At 46.3% G+C, this 24370-nt stretch overlaps 1 protein-coding gene across 5 annotated transcripts in view; it reads left to right on the forward strand.

The window, feature by feature from the left end:
• The window catches only part of GSE1 (Gse1 coiled-coil protein), a 443486-nt gene that overhangs the window by 252481 nt on the left and 166635 nt on the right, over positions 1 to 24370 (forward strand). The gene's annotated exons all lie outside the window — the stretch shown is intronic.

Below are 24370 nucleotides of genomic sequence, written 5' to 3' on the forward strand. Positions count from 1 at the left end.
TATTTGATAGCTAATCCCAGCCGGAATTTTGGCTGCCTTGCCTTTTGTTCATTTAACCCTCAATTTATGTGTTGTGTGAGGCATTGGGTGAAAGACAGTGTTGACTGGTTGCAAGGGGGGGGGGGCTTGTCTGGAGAAGGTGGGTGATTTAAGGGAGATTTTGAGGGCTGAAGCATAAAGGAACATGCTCAAAAGTGGCAGCTACTTAGTCTTCCAGTGTCCTGAGAGCAAACTTCCAAGTTATACATACAGAAATCGTTTTCCAGACAGGACCTATGTATTTGTTTATTGTGGTGTCAGTTTTCCAGTCTGCCTTATAGTGTGTGACACTGGTGGGGATGGAGACTGGGAAGGCAAGCCTTCTGCAGAGGTCATACAGATGTGCAGATTACTGGCTTCCTGAGTTGCAAAAAGAGCTTACAGCAAATCCTATATCCATCAGGTTGCAGATTAGACTGTTCAAAACATTTTTGGCATGTTTGTTATGGTGATGAGGAATCTATTTCTCTGTGTGCATGGGAATGCGGTTCTTTCAAAACCACATCAAATCAGAATGTTTGAGACCACCCAAACAAAAGGGCATGTGGATGGAAGCCCTGAGCTGCAACTGAATGGACAACCAAGTCAAGGCAAAGCAACAATAAGAGAAGTGTATGTCTTAGTGGGGCTCTTTATGACTGTGTCATAATCCATAGTAATGGTGCAACAGGTGTCATACCAAGATGGCACTTTGAATTGAAACGAAGCTTAGTGATGGAGCCCCCCCCCCCCGGCAAAGTTATGGGTTACTTTCTTTTTGGCTCTCTACTTGTCTTCTCTCCCTCCATCTCTGATAGTATGCTGGGTGCTGTAGAAAACTCACTGATGACAAAGTCCTTACTCTGATCCAAGTTAATAGCTTAGCGGGTGAGTTTGGATTGGGTTTGGCAGGGATTTGAACTATCCTTTCCTTCCAGCTGTAGGTTCTGCTCTTCTGTTTTACTCTCTCCCCCTCCTCTTTCTGGGTCCCTGATGGATGTGTTTTTACAGAGCTCAAATTTTGATATTGAACTCAGTAGCCCTCAGTGTTGCAGCTTCATTTCCAGTCTCTAGACATGGAACTGTTGAAGTAGTATTAAAAAAGTTTGTATCTTTTAGACCTGATAATCAGAACCTCTGCCTTCAGACACCCTGGATTAAGAGGTGGAGTAAGGTGGGCTCCCAGATCAGAAAGTGTTGCTCTTTGTTCACTCTGAGCTCCAGCATCTCTTTAAACCCCCTGTTGCCTTCACTTTTGTTGCTCCTCATCAGTCTGTGATTAATGGCTTCCTGTGAAAGTGGATAATGGGGTAATGGACAGGGAGGTGGTGTCTTCTTCACCCCTCCCCCAGCAGGAGCAACAAATCATAGCCCTTAGTTTAGTCTGAACTAGGGGCCATGTTTCTTTTGTGGAAAACAAATAAAGATGGGTAGTCAAGGTTTGTTCTTGACTCACCCACCAGTCACGCTTGGTTTGAGTGCCTGCAGGATAGCTTAGTTGGTAGAGTATGAGACTCACAATCTCAGGGTCATGGGTTTAAGCCCCATGTTGGGCAGAAAGATGCCTGCATGGCAGGGGGTTGGACTAGATGACCTTCGTGATCTCTTCCGACTCTACAATTCTATAATTCTATGAAATAAATCACTGTCAAATATTTGGGTAAGCCTAGGGACTGTGGCTTATTCCTCCCAAGAACAAGCCAGGAGCCATCTCCATGTTCATGGTAAACTGATTTACAGTGAGATGCAACCATAACTTGGTGGTAGAGCACCTGTCTTACATGCAGGAGGTCCCAGGTTCAGTCCTCAGCATCTCTAGATTCTCCTGTCCGAAACCCTGGGGAGTTGCTGCAAGTCAATGCAGGCAGTACTGAGCTAGATATCATCTGATTCAGTACAAAGCATTTTCCTATTTTCCTACAAAAGTCTTTTTTAGGGAAGGACCATAGCTCAATGGTAGAGCCTTGCATGCAGAAGATTCCATGTTAAAGCCCTAGCTTTTTCAGGCAAGACTGGGAATTGCCCCTGTCTGAAACTCTAGAGAGCCACTGCCAGTCATTGTAGACAAGATTGCTAAATGGACTAATGGTCCAAACTCTGTATAATGCTGCTTCCTATAGTTGTAGCATGTCAAGCAACACTGTATGTGTACTTGTGGTAGTACCCTTAAAAGGGAGGAAAGGAGGAGCTTTAATGTGTGCCTGAACAGCTTTCTGTCCTAGGGCAAAGTTGGTGGTTACAGCAGCAGGATCAGCCTGTGCAGATGAGCAGCTTGGGCCAATGGAGGCGGCTGCGCATTGATTTGCTGTCATAAAATACAAGAACAGAAAGCAGCATTTGCTAATAAAAAGGGAGACCTTCCCTGAAAAAACAGTTATTACTGTATCCTGGCACTCGAAAGGAACAAAGCAGGTGGGTGGGTGGGGGGTTGTTGCTTGTTAGAGCTGCCGCAGGCTAATAGGCAGAGGGCAAGGCAGGCAGAGGGCAGGCTGTGCCCTCTCATATGGAGAAGGCCAAAAGGTGCCAGCTAAGCTCTTCTGGCATCAGAGTTCCCTTCCCTGGGGAGGATTAGCAGGCAGGGGTTATGCAGACGGAGAGCTGGGCAAGCTGTTTGGATCACGGGGAACTGGAAGCAGCTCAGGCTGTAATCTGAGCTAGGAGGGGGTTTATGATTCTGTGCACAGGTCAGTGGCCAGACTGGAAGGAGAGAATGGGGGGGGGGGAGGTGTCTCCTTTGGACAGCAACACTCATTGCTTATATGTCTGGGTCCAGACTGACTTTGAAAAGGGGGCATTATTGTGAATGCATTTCTCCATTACACAGTGATGTCAGGAATTAATTTAGAATTTGGCTTCCCCAGAACCTAATCCATGCCCAGCCCCAGGGCCCACTTTCAGTGGCTGGGAGTGTCTGCTGGCACGAGATTTTTACCATCACTACGGATGCAGAGCCTGCTTGATTTATGCCTGCCCTTTGAGATGGCCAAGTGTTCTACAAGGACTACAGCCAAAGATCTAATTGATCAGTTAAAATGAGTAACTGAGTTCTCTCTCCCGGCCACCAGCCTTCTTGTGCCATGCTACCCTGGGGTGAAAGTGGGACAGCATGAAAAAGTGGACATGGGCACACATACGCAATGGCAAATCATCAAACAGGCTTGGGAAATAAAAATGTCTTGTGTGATATGGAATAATTTCAACATGTTTTGACTAGTTGTCTTTAGGGTGCAAAATAATCCTCCCCTGCCTTATTCTACTGCCTGATAGCTGCAGTTTCCTCAGAGCTTACTGTTCCCTAGGCCTTGTCCCCCCCCCTCCCCCAGCCCCTAATTTTCTCAGCTCTGTTCATTTTACACCCTTCTCTTCCTTGGGCCTTCAACTTCATCCATCAGCTCAGCTTGTTGCTTTACTTAATTACTCTATTTCTAGAATGGCTTTCAAGCCCTGGTTCCAAGGCAGCTTACGTAATCTTAAATAGTTAAAAACCATTCAAACAGGGACCCTAAACCCCGTCATGATTAATGCAAGGACAGCAGAAAAGACTCACAGAGTATAGAAACAAAAGAACAGAACAAAAATAATACAAAAACAGCTTTACTAACCAAAGAGGTGGCTCCCCTGTTGAAAATAACAAGGGAGCATGATTCTTCAAAATCTTAAGGTGGAGGCAGTGCCCTAAAACTGGAGCCACTACTCTAAAAGCTCTGCTGCTTGTTGAAACTGAGCTAATGCAGCAGCCACTGGTATCTGGAACAGGGTTAAAGTGTTAAACAAGTTAAAGTGGGGGGGGGGGGCTCATAAAGGCACAGACTCCTCCTGAGATTCTTATCCTCTCTCGTGCCCATGAGTCTTTCATCTTCCCCTCCACTCTCATTACCACCTTTCTTCCAAAAGTGTACAACACCTCTTTCTTGTGTTAAGGCAGACCTACCGAGCCTTTGAGGGATGATGCTCTCAGGAGTGCTGCTAGAGCCTGGTGTAGTGGGGAAAGGAATCATGACTTTTTCATGTTTGGCTCAGATCACTCTTGACCTGTTCTGGCTTTGCAGGTGAGAGGAGAGGCATTGGATATGCTGTTTCCTCTGCTCTAGTTTAACGGTGTTCTCTTTGACACAATAGGGACCAGCAACCCAGTTGCAATTCAGCTTGTTGTACAGAGCAAATGTATCATCTGCATAGCACTATCCTTAGTTTTTGTTCCTTGCGTAAGAGAAACCCTTGTAAGAAAAGGCTGTTCAGACTCAATTTCCCAATATGGCTGCCCCTCCCCCTTTTCAGAATGGTTGCAAACTATTTCACACCTTCTAACTGTTCTTCCCAAAGGTTGCTGAAATTTCCCCTTTATTGAGTCTCCCTCCCTCCCACATTCAACAAGGAGTCTGTTTCCTGTTGATTGACTGCTCTGGTGAAGATTGGGGTGTTGTAAAATAGGTTTATCTCACTGAAAGAATTACAAGAGGTATTTGAAATGCAACCTTTGTAACCTTTTTAAGGGCTATGTATATGCCACCTTTAAAATGGAGGGGGGCTGGTGCACTCCAGATGTACTATGCTTCCCAGCATCTCTGACCATTGGCTATGCTGGCTAGAGCTGCTAGGAGATGGAATTCAATAACAGCAGGGAGGGGGCAGTTTCCCCATTCTTGCTTGAAGACAAACAAACCTGTAGTTGTATCCTGAGTGGCTCAGTGTCCTTAATGCTGCCACAAGTGTCAATGAGCAGCTTCATCAAGCTCGACATTGTCTATACTGCCTGGCAGCAGCTCCCCAGGGCTTCAGACAGGGGACATTACCTGGATTGAACCTGGGGTCTTCTGTAGGCAAACCAGATTCTGTTTGAGAATCTGTTTGAGGAGCAATCCACCTTTGGGTTCTTGTGGGTTGATATGGGGAGGGGGAGAAAGAGGAGGACTAGAAGGAGTTGTCAGCTTTGTGTCTTAGGTGGAGGACTGAACCGCCTCTACAAATGATATATGTTTCTCTGAGTGAACAGGAGAGGTATGAGAACTCCACCATTCCTGGTCTGCTTCTTTTCTCCCGCTCTCCTTGTCTTGTGCTGTAGCACGATTCCTGTTAAATCAATATTGAGTTGGCACCTGTTATTACAGGATGTGGGACCCAGCCGCCTTCATGCTGTGACTTCTTTCTGTTTCTTTCTCTCCGCTTTTTGGTTTCTCCAATGCACAAATGTGCACACACAGAGAGAAGGAGGGTGGAATTCAATCACACTCTACAAAATAGGAAGATTGAACGGCTGAGGAACAGCAGTTGCAGAGTAGGCCTGGATCCTCTTTAAGTGCCCTAATGTTGCCCTAGCCACTGAGGGTCAGAGGCCACCTCCCATATGGGCTTTGTTCACCTTGATGGTTATGGATATGCTTGGCATGTTTATGAGTCCCTGAATGACCTGCAATGCTGACATCGCCTTGCTCAGTAAAGAGCTAGGGGCAAAGGCTGCAGTTGCTGTGTCCACGTTATGTCTGGCCAGGAATGTGAAGTGGTCATTTGACTTAATTGGAGGGAATTAGGGACTGTCTGGTATGGTATGAAGTGGTGGCCATTTGAATCCTAGGCAGGAGGCTAACAGCCCTTTTAGTTGGGCTGGACTCCAGTGCAGACAGAGGGTAAAAGCATCTTTGTGTACCTGAGTGTCTAGTAAAACATGGCCCACCCCTTTGTTCTGACATCTAATATGTGATGCCTTAACAGAGGCTCCATCAACATCATACTTTTCAAGCACATGGCTTCCCTGAAGAATCCTGGGAACTGTAGTTTACCCCACACAGAGCTCCAATTGCCAGCATCCTTGACAAACTACAGTTCCCAGGATTATTTGGGGGCATGGAAAGCCATTTACTTTGAATATGCTTTAAATGTATGGTGTGGATCAGCCCAGAGGTTGAAGGCCAACTGGATATAGGCATAAGTCTAGTTGCTGAGAGAATCCAGGCTCCACCCCCAAGTGTGTCCTCTGGTACATCAGTTCTCTTCCATCATGCTTAAAAAACAAAACAAGCTGCAAAACCTCTCTCTCTTACAACAGCATTGGGCTTAAGGTGTAGAGAACCAATATTCTTCAGACGGCTTTAAGGGTGGGGCTGAAGAAACCCTCATCTTCCCCTCCACCCATCCCATTGCCTAATGTGCCCCTCCTGGAGCACAGCCAACTCACTTCAGAGTTGCCGCAACATTGCCTGCTCTGGTTTCTTAACAAGGTGTGGGGCTGATTTGCAGCCCTGGAAAGCCAAGCTTCTTCCAGAGTGCTTCTTTGCATGTGCTGGTATCTGGCAGACACACTGTCTTCTTCCAGAGCTCCTTTGTGTCTGGGGAAGGGACCACAGCTCAGTGGTATGGCCATGTTTTGTACGTAGCCCTATGTGTTCATCCTCTTGCATTTGTAAGTTTAAAAATGATCAATTTGTACATGATGACTGCCTGATTCTTATGTTCCACCTTGATTACGGAGATCTTCTTGATGCCCCTAAGGTTCAGTTGGCCTCTGTTATGGACAGGCCCAGCTGTTTGAAACTCCTTGCCAGTAGAGGTTTGGCAGGACTTATTCTTGCCTTCTTTTAGATGGCTCCTTTGCAATGTGAATTTGAATTTGAGATTTTATAACTCTGCTTCCAGTTCCAAACAACACAGAATCCTGTCCTTGACAAGGCCCTGCAGCCCTTCTCCCTTTGCCAAGGGATGGGGAACCTGTGGCCCTCCAGTTGTTGGATACTAACTCCTATTAGCCGTAGCCAGCATACCCAGTGGTCAGGAATGATGGGAGGTGTAGTTCAGAACATTTAGAGGGCACCACTTTAGCTACCCCAAAGTAATGGTTTTTAGTAACACCCCTTGCCCTAGATGCTTAAGATGCTGACTATGGTGTTCATGCAGTCTGAACAGACAGAACCCAAGTTAAAGGCAAACAAATGTATTTTGAAGCTAGAATGTTTCTACCAACTGCTCCATGTCCCTCTCTGCTTTAAAGAGCAGCAAGCATCCCTTTCAAAAGTTGGATGGTTGCAGTGTCTGCAAATAGCTGAATCTAAGTCCAAATATGGGGGTGTTGGTGATGCCTGCCTTTATCTTTCTGGCTAACTCTTGTACAATGCTATTAGCCCTTCTCTGAACCCACTTGTGTGACTTGTTTCGTTGGCTGGCTGGAGGTCAGAGTAGATCTGTACAGATCAGGTTTCAATTGCAACAGGGTTACATATAGAGGGTCAAAGATGGAAAGGAGTCAAGCATTGAACAATGACCTGGATCAGGAAAGAGGCTTTTGTGCAGGGTGGTGGCTAGAGGAGATACAGGATGTACATCTATTGCTGCAGCATCTGGAGTCGTTGCCAGTTGCTCCAGCAAGGCTCTGTTTGTCCCCCACCACAGCATTCCCTGCCTGGCTATGTGAGAGAAGCCCCCTTGAGCAAAAGACTTACTTTCCTGCCATGACGCCTGCTGATTTTTCCATTGTCTGTAAGCAGATAGGGTTAACATTCCCCAGGGAAGGCAGGGCCTCTGGAGACTCGCTGCAGTCCAGCAATGAATGGTGCCTTTTTAATACTCCATCCTTCAATCCTTATCTCTCCTAATTTATTGGACGTAACTGGTGGCGCTGATGGATCCACAGCTCAGACCTTGGCTTCTAAATTTCAGCATTAATAATCTCAGCCTTCAGCCAGCTCTCCAGATGTCTTTGATTTAGCTGCTCACTCGGGAGGGGTGCAACCCCGTGTCCCTGGTGCCAGCGTTAATGTGGCCTGCTGACAATATATTTGGGCTTGGAATTGCATTTCCCTGATGAATTAATTCGCCTCTTAGTGACTGTCCCTCCCTCTGTCCTCCTCCCTTCTTAGCTGGGGTCAGATGTTCTAATGAATGGGGTCAGGATCAACTCATTGCCTTCCTGCCCTATCCTCTCATTCTGCCCTCCTCCTCCCCAAGTGAGAAAGGGGAAATTTATCTGGCACTGTGAGTGAGAGACAGACACACACACACACACACACACACACACAGAGAGAGAGAGAGAGAGAGAGAGAGAGAGAGAGAAGCAAATAACTTGCTTAATCTTCCATCAGCTTTGAACTGTTGTGCTAGGGCACTCCATATTGGAAGGCAGGTGGTAGGGAATAGTAATCAAGAAATCCTTACCAGTTGCTTTGTGTGCTCCTGGCTGTTTCCGTTCTGCAAAAAATAGCCCAAGCACCATGGTGGTGCCTGCCTCGCCATCAGTGCCATAAACACAGGAAGCTGCTGCACAGCAGGTCAAGACTGTTTGTCCATGTACTCTGGTTTCATGTGTTACAACTGGCAGCAGCTCTCCAAGGTCTGAGGGAGATAAGGGTCTGTTCTACCTGCTCCTCCTTCCTTTTAACTGGGGAGACCGGGGGTTCACCTTGGGACCTTCTGCATGCAAAGCTGGTGCATTCTGCATTCTGTAATTCAGGCACGAGTTTTATTTATTTTTTATGGTGGTGGAGGGGCATGATCTGGACAGGGGTGTGTTTTGATCCCTGGAGCTCAAGCTACTTTGGCAGGGAACTGCAGGAGAACAAACTAGATTGTTGGGAACTGTTGCTTCAGTATTCGAGTGACAAATGCTAGGGCTCTTGCAGATGTTTTGGACTGCAGTTCCCATTCAGCACAGCTGGGAATTGTGGTCCAAAATATCTGGAAAGAATCTGGTTGGCAAAAGCTGACCTAATTAGAGACCTGAATACACTGTGTATTGATTTGCCTGTTCTGCAAAACTTAGCCTGCTCCTGCTAAGCTGAGCTTTAAAAGCCCTGATCAAATAGGAGCTGGAGGTTTCTGAAACAACCCCAAAAACCTGTTTGACTAGAACTAATGGTGCCCTGCATCATGGGCAACAATTACCGGTACTTTATTGCTCCGTCTTCTAGAAACCTTTGTCCTTCTGCTCCACTGGACAAACCTTTCAGCCTATAGAGCCCTGCAAACAACTACACCAGCATTTGATACTGGCTTGTCTGCTGGTGCATGCCAATAAGAGTCACTGGAGGGGCACATCAACAACCATCTTTCAAAAAAGAATCTCTTACTTAGCCCAACTGACACCTACATCCCTGACCTTGCTCACAATGAATGCAATTTTGAGTCTATTTTAAAGGTCATTTACAATACTGGTCTTCATTGGCATCACGAGCAAGACCCAGCCGATCCACAACTCTGCTTATGGTTCAGAGGAGCTATTTAAAGCCAAGGGAAATAATTGACTTGCTTTTCCTGTTGCACTTTGAAATCCTCTTTCTCCCTTTTCCCCCCTTTAAAGATGGTTAAAATCAGAAAAATTGACCTTATTCCAAGTAGTTCCTTGCACAAGCCTGGCTGCAGTCTTAAAATAATCAGTGGATCAGCCAGGGCTGTCTGGGGGAGCAGAAGTGGGTTGCAGCCAGTAGATGTCCTTAGTCAGAGTGGCTGAGATTAGCAGTCCAAGTAAGGAATGGCTTGTTTTCCTACAAGCTCTTATTTTTCCATAAAAAGGAGACACTAAGGGCTTGTTCAATTGATGCTGGCCATCCATTGTAATAGGGGTTATTATCCAGATAATTGGCACGTGGTGATAGATGGCAATGCAGAGGTAAGGAAAATTAGGCTGGGCAGATTTTAAATTTTTTATTCCAGCCTTTGATTCACTGGACTTTCTTCACTTGAACATTGGCCTCCCCTTGATGAAGAACTGAAATTCCCGTTGCAGTTTCTACCCAAATCTTTAATGCTCAGATCAGTGTGATACATAGGCAAAACACAGCAGGTGCTACACATAGCTACACAGAGACATTGATCCAGCAACAACACCTCCCTTACAAGCCTGTTATAAGTGATTTGGGTGGACACAACTTAGTGGAGCAAGGCGTTCTGTTCCCTAGTGCTATTTTTCTAGAAAAAAGAAGTGTGGGAGCTCACCATTAGTGCATGCCTTGTTCTCTTATATTGGCAAAGGTGCCCACCTGAGAGGTGTCGGAGCTGCGTTCCAGCAAGTTCCAGCTGGAAAAAAGCCCTGGGTAGACAACCTGGTATTTCTCTGAGAAGGCTGAACCTGCCCTGTCTGTCCATGCCTACTCTGGGGTCTCATTAACCTAGGAGAAGGAGGGTACACCACTGCCTCGACAGGGCTGCAACCTCCCCTGGAGAGGGAGGACTAGATGTGATTTCTGACAACCCTGGAGGTGTGGAGTTGGTGGTGCAATAGGCAAACTGGCCAAACCAGAACCAGCCTCCCAACAGCTCCAGAGTGGGCACTGAAGCCCATGCATTGTACTGTGGGAAATGGTGGCAACAAGGGAATCCCCTCTCCAGGATCCTCTTCCCCAGGGCTCTCCCAACACAGGCAGAGACCTTCCCAGTCTACTAGATCCCTTCCTGGGGTCTGCCACTCCTGTTTTCTGTCCTGGCTTGACCAGCCCCCTCCCCAAGTCTATGACAAGGAGCAGTAAGTGCGCAGAGGCACCCTGATAAAGGGCCGAGTGGGCCCTATTCTGGTAACATTTACATGAACAAACTGTTTAAGGGAATGGGCATATACTTCTCTTGTTTAAAGAGAAGACAGCACTTGGGCTGCCTTTGGATGGGGTCAGTGGGGGGATATTGTGCAAGTGTTGCTGGGTTTATTGCTAACTCTCCCCCCCACCCCGCCCCAATTTATAACTACATTTTGTGATGTGGAACTGTGCCTTTGTGATGGATATACCATGGTTTCCTGCATAATTTTGTTCACACCAGCGGGTGTGGTATGACACAACTGTGGACATCATTGGACATGTCTACAGTGCTGCCATCCTCCCTCTACCCCATATCTTTTCCCTATGATCCTGTGTGCAGTTTTGAAAAACTTATTTCCAGCTAAATAAGTGTATCTCATTGAAAGAAGGAAATAGTGGTAGCCTTCCATTTCAGTGTATCAATCAAAAATGGAAACTCACACTCTTTCCAACCTGTTTGTAGAAAGGTGCATGTTGGAAAGTTTGTTGCTCATTGACAGAGCACCTCTTTTACTTGCAGAAGGTCCCTGACTCAATTCCTGGCATCTTCAGGAAGGGCTGGAAAATACACCTCTCTGAAACCCTGAAGAGCCAATGCTAGTTGGTGAGGTGTTGAAAGTACACAGGAACATGGGAAGCTACCTTCTTTATACTGAGTCAGACCATTAGTCCATCTATCACAGTATCATTCACTCTGACAGGCAGAAGTTCTCCAGCATTTCAGACAGAGATTCCTTCCAGCTCATATCTGCAGATATCAGGAATTGCACTCTGGACCTTTTGCAGGCAAAGCATACGCTCTACCACTGAGCCACGACCTACTCAGCTAGATGGACCAACAGTCTGACTTGGGATAAGGCAGCTTCCTCTTGTTTTCTACACAGTGAAAGTTGTGCAGAGTCCTAATGAGAGTCTACCTCCTATGACCATTAGGGCTTATTTTGTAGCCACCATCCCATCACCTTAGTGTGGTTCTTTGTGGTTGGTGGGTTCTGATCCCCACGCTTTGGAGGTGATGGAGCCAGGGGCAAAAATCCCCCTCAAATTCTGTTTCCCGCTTCCTCCAGAGTCTGCTTGTGTTCTGCTGATCCTCTGCTCATCTCTGAGCCTTTAAAGATCAAGGTGGGATTAAATGACACTGAGCTGAAGGGAGCAGGGAGAATCTAATCGCAGCCTCTCCGGCTTCACACCTGAGAACATGCTGCTCTCAACATCTTTGTTTAATTAATCAGCTAGGTGTGCATGTGTATGTGTGTGTGTGCGAGTGAGTGAGCGAGCACACAACTGCCGGGGGCCTGTTTGTGGTGTTAGCCTATCCATGTGGTGCTTGGCAGCTTGCTATGCAGCAGACACGAGGCTAGACTTTAAATAAGGGTGCAATTATTGTCTGAATAATTGACGAACAACGGGCAACGCATCGGCACTCAGCGTAATGGGCTTTGGTCCGTTGCCACGGAAGAGGCGCCGGCCTCCTTGGCTCTGCCAGCTTTTTCCACATCTTTGGCGGGAAGGCCAAGTGAACGTGTGGGGAGGAGCTTCTTCTTTCCCTAATTTTGATACTTTTTGCCCCAAGTCAGGAATTAGTCCTATAATGGGGTTTGGCACTGACATGCTCTCAGCAGATTAAAGGTAAAGGTACCCCTGACCATTAGGTCTAGTCATGGACGACTCTGGGGTTGTGCACTCATCTTAGATCTGAGCTTTAGGTTAGGGTTTGTTTTTTGGGTTTTTTCTCAGGGGTGAGCAACTATAGTAGTAGCATCAATAAGTTTAATATACTCCCTCAAAATCCCAGATTGGTTAGAATATCCACGTGACAGCCACAGGTACACCGGGTGCCTTTGCCCAAGCCAAGGCTGGGGAATGTGTGCCATGTTGTTAGACTCCAGTGCCCATCATCCCTGACCATTGGACTTACAGACTACAAAGCATGGTGGAAATTGTAGTCTGGCAACATCTGGAGGGCCACAGGTTCCCTCATCCCTAAAGTACATCTGTGAAAGCTTCTGAGGGCCAGCTTGCTGTTGTGGTGAGAGTGTTGTGTTTCAGTGCAGCAGACCTGAGTTCAAATCTTGTTTTGCTTTCTTAGTGGCTTTGGGCCACATCATTTTTGCTCAAGTCTACTCCATAGGGCTGTGGTGAGATTGACATGCTGCTTTGAACTCCTTGAGCAAAAGACCAGATATTACAAATGTCATCAACTGTCCTGATGAATGCCTGTCCTTGTATGTTTGGAAAGGGAAAGTGTATGAAGATGGGTGGTTTTAGTTTTACTAGTCTGCTTTTTTTCTTTCTCACAACCTGTTATTTGAGGTTCTGCTTATTTGGCACTCTTGTAAATCAACTCAAAAACAAAACATAGGGTAGCAGCCAACTAAATTTTACTTGGGGGTACATCCATTGAAATTACTGGACCTAAGTTAAGCATATTCATTAATTCCAGTGGGTCTACTCTGAGTAGGACTAACATTGGATATAACCCATTGTTTTAGTTCCAAAAACAAAACACACAACCATATCAAACAAACTCATGTTTTAAATTGGGGGGGGGGGGTTGCAAAGAGCAGGTGTTAATCAGTTGGGGGGAGGGAAAGGCTCGCCTCGGTATGGGATATCTTCATGTCATGTGAAATGGTCAGAAAAGTATCCAAGGAATGATGGCAGAAAATCGCAGCTCTTGGGCCCTCACATTGCTCAAGCAGTGGTGGAGTTGAGTATGGAATTGGCTCAGGGTTCCTGGTCCTCATGGTGCTTTTGGCAGGGGGACATTGTGTCCATTTCAGCAGGAAACATTCAACCCTGTTTGAGGCAGGTCCCATTTAACTAGAGCATGAACGCATGTGTACACACACAACTTCTGGTGTCACTGACCTCAGTTCTATGCTGGGTTCAGTCTAAACATCACAGGTCAGCTTGCAGGCTAAATCAAATTTGACTTGTCACTGACCCGCAATAAACATTTAAAGTAGACATTCAAGCACAAATCACTGAGGCTGTGCGATTTGCGTGTGTTAAAAAAGTGTTCTCTGGCAGTTCCAAAGCAACACGCCTTTTAGAGAAGTATTTAGGCTAAAGAGAAGGCAGCACCACTCATGCATTAGCAACATGTGGGAGTTCAGTTGGTCGACGTTGAGATGTGTTATTAGGCAGTCTGTGGGCAGACTTTAAGCTTCACATATGTATAGCTATGAACTCCTGTATTTAAGCGTGTGTCATCTGCTTTTATGTTCTTTGTCATCTTTCTGTCTATCTGCTCACTTGTGTACCCCCTGTAATAATGAAATATCCAAGGTACTATTCAGCTAGTGGGAGACGGGAACAATACCTTTGGACCATGCTAACAGTGCCACCTGCAGTCATGGTGCCGATTTTGCTCAAGGTCAGAAAGCATGCCAGTGGGAAAGAAGGTTCTTTGATCTGGCAGTCTCTGCCAGGGCACAGAAGTGGCTGGCTTTCTTTGGGCAGCCTAGGCGAACATGAGTAGACTGGCCTCTTGCGGTGCATTTCCATGCAGCTGCCTGAAATCCTGTGATTGGTGTTGTGTCAGGACTTGTATTTTTGCAGTGTTTCCTAAGAGGACAGGCGTTAGAAGGACAGAGTGGCTCTTTATATGGCACATGAGTCATTGTGGCGGGGAGCAATTTTCCATTCTTATTCCACTTGCTGTGCCTCTTCCTTCTCTCGCCTTCCTGCATAAACCTTCAGTGAGCCTCGCTTCACTTTCTTGGATGAGCAGCTTTTGATGCAAGTGGTGGGAGAATCCTTATGCTTTCTCTTTCTTGCTGTGTATTAAGAACAGATGGATCGCCCTCCAACGAGCCTGTCTGCACCGTTAACACTTGATGAGCCCTGCCGCCACTCTGACTTAAGAGAGGGAGCACCGGGTGCCTCACTTGGCTGCCTCTTGGCAAGGGAGGAGCTGCTGGCGCCTGCCTGAGCGTTACAGTGCTATGTGGCTAATTGTCCTTGTTTATAGTGGCAATATCCCTCCGTGGGGCGTGGGTGGCCTTGACCAGGGAAGGACCAGAGGGATTGAGAAAGAAAAAAGAAATAGATGACTAGGAAGACAGACATGAAGGTGCCAGGAAGCTGAGGGGGGATCTCATGAGGGTTTGGTAGGAGTGCAGGCTACAAAAGAGAGAGAGAGAGAGAGAGAGAGAGAGAGAGAGAGAGAGAGAGAGCGTGAAGTCCATAGTTGACAACTAGAGCAGGCAGCTGCTTTGGGAAAGAGAATAGTCATAAGGTAGGGCAGGTTCCATTGTACTTCCCCTTCTTAATTGTGGTTGTGGACTGTGTAACTGGATGGGTTGTTTTTGTACAGAGGCTGCAGGTAAAACTGTGTTACAACCTGTGTTACAAAACTTTGGGAAGTATTCCATGCCTTGTAAAACAAGCTGTGTACAGAATGACTTGAAGGGTGCTTCTTATTTGCTTAGAAAGCCAAGGGTAAATTGGCTGCAGACAAAATATTGCACAGAGGTTGATAGCTGCCTACCACAACCACAGCTGCTGCAACTGCTAAGTAAACAATTTGGGAGTGGACTTGTTGCATAGATGGAGAATCCTAGTTGGGGATCACATTTGGGTAGGAAATGCTATGGTACATCTCCTTGACAATTACATCTCATTGAGAGATGGAAAGCAGACATGCGCTAAAACACCCCCAAGAAACCCTCTTCTCTCAAAATTTGAAAGTAGCACTTGCAGTATTGTGAATTGGCCCTTGAATCCCAAGACCCTGGGCTAAATCTGGGGGATGGTGGCTGAGGAACTGATGTTGCTTCATTTATTTTCTGTATCTAATTAGTTAATTTCCCATTCTTACTAGAGTTCTTCCACCACTTTGACCAGTTAGGGCTCAGGGTAAAGGCCAGGGGTTCCACAGAGTTTGACTGGTCTTTGTAGCGAACTAAACATTTCAGGTCATCTGGACACCTCCCCTCCCACGAGAGGCAGGTATTGTCTCTAGCCTTGTACTGCACACTGAAAAGTCAATGTGAGGTCAAGGACAATGCCTAGCATCAAGCTTCGGACTCTGGTGTGTGTGTGTGTGTGTGTGTGTGTGTGTGTGTGTGTGTGTGTGTGTTTCTTGCAATTATACCGTGCTTTTCCAAACCCAGTGGGGAAACTGTTGTATCCTGCCTTTAAAACACACACACCTCTTTTTATTGGAATTGGAGAGGAGGTTTAGGGTTCTTGTTTTGTTACTGAACTTTAAAAGTGCTGTACCAGCACATACACAATTTTGCTCACCAGAGGAGAGCGCTCCACTTACTCTCCAGTGTGAAGGACTTTCTGAAGCCTCCAACAAACTCTCATGCACTGCGGTTTGGAGAAGGAAATAAATAGGAGACAGTTCTTCCCAGGATTGTTTCATTAGTTATTCAAGTCCCAGGTACAAGTAAGACTGGAATCCTGCTGCTCTCTCCAGCCCTCTATGTGCTTGTTAGAGAAATTGCTTGAGGGTGATTTATTTATTTATCCTTTAGTCCATTTATGGACAGTTTACTCTTCACTGAACTCTAAAGTGGAGTTCAATAAGGAAAATCCATATTAATAAAAAATACATCAATATACAATAAGCACACTTTCAGACCATTTGCATTAAGAAATATATAAAAATACACAAACAATATCCACAACAACCTTATCTATATCCCTAAGATATATAGTTAAGAATGGATGGGAAGGAGAAATGGAAGCTTGGCTCATTATCTTAGAATTTTGGACCCCTGACCAAAGTGGGCCTCAGCCATCCCCCCAGTCTTGGAGCTAGATAAGAGCATTCACCCACCCCAAATGCCTCTGACCTTACTGCACAGTTAGAGTGATGACCTTCTCTCTCATCCCCAGCTCTAAGGAAGGCTGGGGGCACCCAACACTTGTTAGTATCCAGTGGCGTACTTGCCATAGCGAGGGTGGCAAGGGGAGTTGTGGACCCCCAGTGCCTATATTCTTGACATCATTGAGCAGCTCCTTGTGATTATCCTTCTGATGACAGCATCCTGCATTGCAGTGGGTTGGGCAAGATGACCCTTGGGGTCCCTTCTGGCTCTACATATCTGTGATTCTGTGATTTTAGTTGGGTAGAGAGATGTGCAACACCTTCGTGCCTGCCTGTGGGGCTCTTGCTCATGGAGGCAAGAGGGGAGCTTTGGCAGCGGCGCTAATAATGCTGGGACCTGCCCAGCAATTGATTTAAATCATTTTATAGAGAAACCTATGCAAAATAAAAAGCCCTTAATCACATTTGTATCCATTTCCAGCCTCGGTAAATCAATTTGGATTGAGCCGGGTGCCACACTTACAGCTTATTAGTGTGTGTCTATATGGTCAAATTAATGCTAGCCCAGGTTCACCTAATGGGGTCGCTGCCATTAGATTTTCTGCCTAAGCCTCCATAAGCTGCAGCATTTCAAGAAAGAAAGAAAGCTGCAAGAGGAGTTGGTGAGAGCGCCAAGACGTGAAGGGCAAAGGCTAATGGCACTTCATCAGCGACACAGCTTTCTATGGCTTCTACCTTTGGGGATGGGCCATGGCTCAGTGGCAGACTGCCTGCTTTGCATGCTGAATGTTGTAGGTTCAGCCCCTAGCATCTCCAGGTAGGGCAGGGAATGTACATTGTCTTAAGTCCTAGAGAGTCTCTGCCTCTCAGTTTAGACAATACTAGATGGACTGTGGGGTCTGCCTCGGTATAAGGCAGCTTCTTACATTCACATGCCTGCTCATTTATTTTCTCCCTGATGTGGCCTCCCTGGCAGTGAGGAGACGGAGTCTGGCACACATGGGCTGCGACCTCCAAAGAGGGGTTGCTGTCTCTGAAGCAATCCCACCCACCTGCCATGTAGGTAAAGCCCTGGCAGGCTCCCCTGATGGGAGCAGCAAGTTTCTGATCAGTGCTGAGTGTCAGACTTATCATTTAAATTTGCAGCAGTGCCCCCTGTTGTAGCATCATTCTGGGAAATTAGGATGGTTCCTCCCAGAGCCAGCTGTCTGGTGCTGTTTAGAGCACTGGAAAGCAAAAAAAAAATTCAAGGGTGTAGTAGTGCTGCCCAGGGCTGGCATTAATTCTGGCAACTCTCAAGGTTGCTGTGTGCTGACACCAGGCCTGACTCAAACCAGGAAAAGACCGTATGCAAACCTTCACACAGTGCCAAACAGAAGCCTGGCTTAGTTGGTCTTAGTAGGTCTTGCAGTGGTCAGGGTTCAGGCTGCTACCCCTTCTGTTGCTCCTTGATCTGTCCCTGTGCCCAGCAGCAGCAGAATACCTTATGCAGATTTGCATATGGAAATTTATAGGGGTTACAGAATTTATTTTGTGTGTGCAGAATTCAAGGCTTTCTTCAACCCTGCTTACGATGCTGTATGTGCAGCTCAAAGCATGATGGGAAGTTGGAGGTGGTGGCTCACCTGCAAGGATTAAACAAGGGCAGGTATTTTCAACAGAGGGTGCTGGGGAAACAGCTGATGGAGCACCTTAATTCCCCTAGCGGCAGCTTTCCCTCCTTCCTTTTCCCTCTTCTCCCCTCCCCTCCCTTTCATGTAGGTCATACAGCAGATAGCCTAGTACATTTTCCACCCGCCCATGCTCCACACGTTGTGTACTGAATTCCTCTCGCACGCTCAATTATTTATAATTATAGCTTTAACAGGCTCTGGCACTGTGTCCTGTCCCATTAAGGGAAAGGGAATGGTATGGGGGGTGGAGGGGAGAGAGAGAAGAACTTGCATAGCCGGCATTGTCAGTATGCTTTCCTCACTGTCGACATTGAGAATGCAGAAACCTCCAGCTTGCAGGCCCTCCCCAGTCTATTCCACCACAGGCAGCTCAACTGCCCTGTCCAATGCAGAAGCTTAATTACTAGTGAGTATTGCAGCACAGAAATGGAGAGTGGGGTGTAGAAGGTGTGCAAGGAGATAGATGAACACTTTGAAAATATCTGCATTAAAGCAGATACCCAATTGCACACTGTGTCCTTGGGAAACCAATTAGGGCACCTTGTGTCACAAGGGGTTGGGAAGCTTTGAAAGCCACTGTTTTAGCACTCTGGGTCCCTACACTCCCATTTCCTAAGCAGAATTGTCAAAGGTCTCTGTCTCTCATTACTTTGCAAAATCGTGTGTCAAGAGTTCTTGCCCAAGAAGTTTTGTAGGGAAAGAAGCCTTCTCTTTGTGACTGTGGCACCAAGACCTTGCTCCACTAAATGGAAGAAGTTAATAAGAAGTTCCACTTTGGACCTACCTAGTCCAGCATTCTGTTTCCTACAGCGGCCAATTAGATATCTCCTGGAAACCTATAAGGGTACCATGAGAGCAATAGCCCCCACCCCCTGCTGCTGATCTCCAGTGGCTGCTATTCCTCTCATCCTTGAGATAGCACATGACCATCATGACTAGCTGTCCACTATAGCCTTAGTCTCCTATGATCTAGCCTAGCAATCCTTTGATAGTGCCAGAGCTTATTATGCAGGTGAGGGAGGCTTCTGTGCCTTCCTTGGCCAACTGACCAATCCCTCTCGGGCCTTAGCCTTGACTTTCACTCTGGGTTCCACAGGGAGAGTGGCTTTTGGAGTGGAATCTCTTCCAGCAGTTGAGAAGGTCTCCTGGGACCAAAAGGTAATCCCATAGTTTGGAAGAAGGGTGGGCTATAAAATCAATACATGGATGGATGGATGGATGGATGAATGAATGAATATTGGGAAAAAAGGTGTGGTGTCAGGATGACTAATATTATTATTATTAACACCATCATCAATTTATTAATTTTCTTCCATACAAGTATCTCAAGACAACAGACAATAAAAACAGCAAAAACAACAACAGCAAAGTTTTAAAAACTCGGCAGCTATGGATAAAACCATACAAAATAGGCATTCATAGCAAAGACCCTTTTATGAATATGGGAAAGCCTGTTAGAACAAAGACCTCTTCAATTGTTTATAGAAAGTGAAAATAGTGGTTACCTGCCCTGGAAGAGGTCATCCGTCAGGGTAACCAAGGCAGATTCAGTCCCAAACCCAGGTCTGAACCCAGGTTGGAATGGGGCTAATGATGAATTTTCACCAGGTCAAGTTGTTTAGGGCCAGGGGGCAGTTTTTGCCCCCCCCCATCACCCAGCCTCTTGCAGTGAACATGCTCTTTGCTTGTGGGGGAATTTAATCTGGTTGATCTGCAAGGAGGGGCGGCATGTATAATACTGCCTTTTGGGCAAGGAGTTAATTAGGTGCTCTTCTGGCTTAGTGATTCTATGGATTGCCCAGCTAGCTCAATGTCAGAGGTGAAACCATTTTGGCGATCTAATCTGGTCTTTCTTCATACCTGCCTCCCCACCCCCCACTCCATAACTGTCTCTCTTCTCTCCCCACATCCTCTGACTTGCTGCTGTTCATGTGGATCTACACACACACACACACACACACACACACACACACACACAATTTCTCTTTGTGTGTGGTGTGGGGGGTGGGAAGCAATAAACAGATCTTTGCATCTGGTGGCTGCTTAATTTGTTTTCAATAGGTTTCAATCAATTAAATGCAGTCCTGGGGAATGGGGGAAAGTGCAGCAGTAATTGGCTAAAATAAATCACTTGGCTCTTCCCCGGGCAGCCGTAGCTGAGGCAGGAGGCAGAAATGACTTTGCTTCTTAATCAATGCAAAGGAGGCATTGAGGGTGGTTTGGTTTTGTGGGTTGTGTGTGTTTTTCCCTTTTCTGGGGTTAGATTTTTATTTTTTTTATAACACATCCATGCAGCCCTGGGAGAGCCAGGCAGGGTGTGCTGGCTCATGGTGTGCCAGTGATTAATGCACCTCCCTTGTGTCTGGTGTCATGGCCTCTGAGATGATGTTATCCTGAGCTGCTGCCCCCATTTTCTTGCCACCCTTCCCCTTCTCTCTCTCTCTCTCTCTCTCTCTCTCTCTCTCTCTCTCTCCCTTTATTATTATTATTTTCCCTGCGAGATTTTCTCTACCTTCAAGGCTTCCTGCCTCTCCATTGCCTCTTCCTTTGTACTCTGCAGGCAGTGCTTATGTACAGCATCTGTGGCAGAGCAGGGAGCCGGGAAATCAAGGCTGGGAGGTGAAATTGACAAGGTGGTTAAACTGCCTCAAAAGCCGGCTTCCTTCCTCTTCGCTCCTGCTCCCGCCTCCTCCGTGGACTCTGAGGCTGCCCACATGAGCTGCAGCGAAGGTCGGGCTTTTTCCCAGCTTGGATGAAGTGCCTCGAGAGACGCTCCACTTCTCAAGTGCAGCCTTCTGCCCTCAGCTCTCAGATGGCTTGTGCTTTGAAATATTTCCTGCCTGCCCTTTCCCCCCTCTCGCTTTGGCTCTGCAAAGTTCCAGGCACTGCTCATTTCTTCTCACTGAGGAGCCTTGTAATATATGGCCGCTTTGGATGAAATGTTTTCTTGTGAATGCTTTAAAAACGAGATGTACGGAAGTGACTAGAAAAAAATGGCAAAGTTGATGTTGAAAGGAGCAGACATGGAGGCCAGTGCTGTGTCCAGAAAACAGCTGATGCATCTTAGCAGTTGCATCAGTAAGCACTGAGCTGTAGGCAGTCAGTGCAAAGCCAAGGTTAGGCACCTGTGTGATTTGGGACAATGTTGCCCAGGAATAGGGAACCTTAGACTCAGGGACCAAATGTGATCCTCCAGACATCGCTGCCTGGCCCTCAGGACTCTCCCTGGGTGACACATCCCTGCTTTGCACCCTCCTGACTGTTTTTGCCTGCCTCAAGTATGTTTTTGAATTCTGACAATGCTTCCTGCTTGACTGTATGGTGAGGATGCAGAGGTGTGTGTGTGTGTGTGTGTGTGTGTGTGTGTGTGTAAACTAGCCTACTGTACAAAGGTAGAGTTCATGTTAGTGGATCTACCCCCTTTTGCCTCTGTCCCTGTGCACCACTGGCATGTGCCCTACAGTAAGTTGCCTTGAAGGGAATGCGGCCTGTGGGCTGAAAAATGTTTCCCATCTCTGTTCATAGCCATTGCCCCAATCAAGCCTGCCCGTAAGCCATTTCCTTGGGTATTCTGTGGAGATAATTGTCTCTAGCAGAGGTAGAGAGCCCAGTGTCTTCTGGTTGTTGTTTGGGCATTACCTATTGCCAGCCTGGCTGATATGCAGGGATGGTTGATGTTGTGGTCACAGATTCCTCACCACTGCTTTTCAGGCAATCAAGCCAGGAGGCTGTATAAATATGGATGTGTTTCTTATAAACCCCATATGGATCAACACAGGTGTGTTTGGTCAGTTGAACTAGTAGTCCTTCTCCTTATAGGTTAACATGGTGGATGGGAGTAATGTTCCGTGTGCAGTCTGATTGCCATCTTCAAAGGCCTGTTGCATACGTAAATAGTGGAGAAGCTTTTTGCTGTTGCTCCAGAAGGTAGATCTTGGAACCAATGAGTTAAAATCAGAATAAAAGGAACGGGCTAAATGTCAAGAGGAATGTCCTGAAGGTATGAGGTGTACCGACAGTTGAGCGGACAACCAGATTTTATCTTCTGTATTTCTTTTGCAACCTTATTAAGCACTGCTTAGCTGTGGGAGAGGAACAGGAGTCTCTTAACAACTCTCAGCACCCATAACAAACTACAGTTCCCAGGAATCTTTGGGAAAAGCCATGACTACTACTACTTCTATTATTATTATTATTATTATTATTATTATTATTATTATTATTATTAGCAGCAGCAGTAGTAGTAATATTAAATTCCCTTCAGAATATTAAACCACCCTTCAGATGGTATACAGATCTTAGGGTGGTTCACAACATAAAATACAAAATGAGAACACAAAATACATAATAAAACCAGAACAAACTAAGTGGTATCATAGTGTATGGTGCAGATGTGGCCTTGATGAATCTCCTGAATTGGAAGGGAATTGTAGATGTAGACATTTTGGAAGGGGATTGTAGATGTAGACATTTTGAGGTTCCTTTCAGCTGGGTGATTCTACGAGACTGTTCCTCTGGCAAAAGGGAAGCATTTATAGTTGGGCTAGTCTAGGGAGAGCAAACTGGCTTTAATAACCACAATAGTTTCTTGCTTCTACTCTATAGCCGGCAGTGGCTCACAGCAATGGACACCAGCTCCCCACCTGGGCGGTCCCCAGTTCAAGTCCCAGCTGCTCTGACATTTTTACACCGGCAGTGCACATAGCACAAACAGTTGCTCCCCTCGTACAGACATTTTCAAAAATCTAGGGTTTGTTGTAAAAATGCACCTGAATGAGGTGGGAGAATCCTGTTGGCAGAGTGGGCTTTACCATTTCAGACTGCAAGTAGGGAAAAACCCCTTTTAAAAATGTTCCCTTGTATTAAAAAACACACACACCTTCCTACAAGAATTAAACCAACTTATCAGAGAGCTCAACCAGCCATCTCCCTGCTTTGTTGGTCTTTTAGTTGTGAATACATCTTGTGACGGGGAAAGCATTAAAAAGTGTGTTCGTCTTCCTTTCCAGTCATTGTTCAACCTTGGGGCCATTATACTGCATGCCTAGATCCATTCTAGGAAGGAACTGGTAGGGCCAGAAGCAACTCTGTGGCAACAGGTCTTTGGAACGTTCCCCATAGCTTTAAATTGTTAATCTCCCACACGCTCCTTGTTGCCCCACCTCTCCCAAGAAATATCTAGGAGCTAATGAAACCTCTGTTTGATCTTGCAACAGATCCCAAGGTATTGCAACAGGAAAACGGTATAAACCTAATTAGCTACCATTCACAAACTGCCAGGAACAAGTGCACATAATTTCAAGGGGGGTGGGGGATCAGCACAAAATGTTGTGATGTGTAAAATGTTGCCAAGGTACTTCTGTGCACCAATGGAAGCAGTGAGGCACTGGGGCTTCTTTTAACTGAGCCAGTTGAACTCAAATCTGTTTGACGTTTTTCTGTGGTCCATATTGCCTTGCAATTTCTACTGGTTAACGAAGTGTTCTTTTTTTTCTCTTCAGGGGAAAAAAATACCCCTTGATCAGAGGAGGTCATTGCCTCTGCAAAATTATAGTTGTAAGAACGTTGGGAGGGGGCTGCTCCTGTGAACCTGCCAGCAATTATGTGAACACAGCACTTTTGATTGCTCCATTCCAATTAATTAAACACAACGGTGACCCAAATTATGATCTCTTGGCTCCGAGAGTGTGGTATTTTTAACCTTAACTGTCTGGGGCTGTGTTTGGATTTCAAACCCAGGCAGAAGTGTCACCCAGGGAGAATGGCTGGTTGTTGAGCTGAACTTTGCGGATGACAAAACCCGCAATTAGACACCGCAGTGTCCCAGAGACAGGTCCTTAAAGCTGTCGGAAGCCAGGATCCCGTCATTTGATACAGGTCTGTCATTATGCTGCTGAACCTATTAGCTTCAGGTAAATAACCCGTCATGCCAGGAACAGAAAGCAGGCAGGCTGGGGAATTCTGTAGCCTCCTAATTAGGAGCTGTGGTGCAAAAAGATGGATGACTTCCATCCCTTAATTTCCTTCATTAGGGAGAAGTTTCAGGAGTTCCTACTCCAGTGCTGAGATGGCAGTTTTCACCTCTCTTAATTCTGATTCCACAACTCTTCGCTATTCTATGGTGCATTGTTTGTTTGTTTGTTTGAGCTGCTTTTGCACTTCTTGATTTCAGTAGATGGGGCTGCAGACCCAGCTTGCACCTGTGTTAACTTTCAGGTTTGTATAAATGACTCTGAAAATTACTGTCCACATTGAACTGATTTAGGTCTTTCCCATATTTTTCGGTTTCATCTTGTCCTGCAAAGGGCACAGGAATGTCACTCTCCCTGAACTCCACCCCCCCCCCCGCCTTTTGAAAGAGGGAAGAAAGGAAAGCAAGATCTGTATAGCTTTTGGGTAAC

This window comes from Podarcis bocagei (assembly GCF_964188305.1).
Source record: "Podarcis bocagei genome assembly, chromosome: 7".
Taxonomy (NCBI): Eukaryota; Metazoa; Chordata; class Lepidosauria; order Squamata; family Lacertidae; genus Podarcis; species Podarcis bocagei.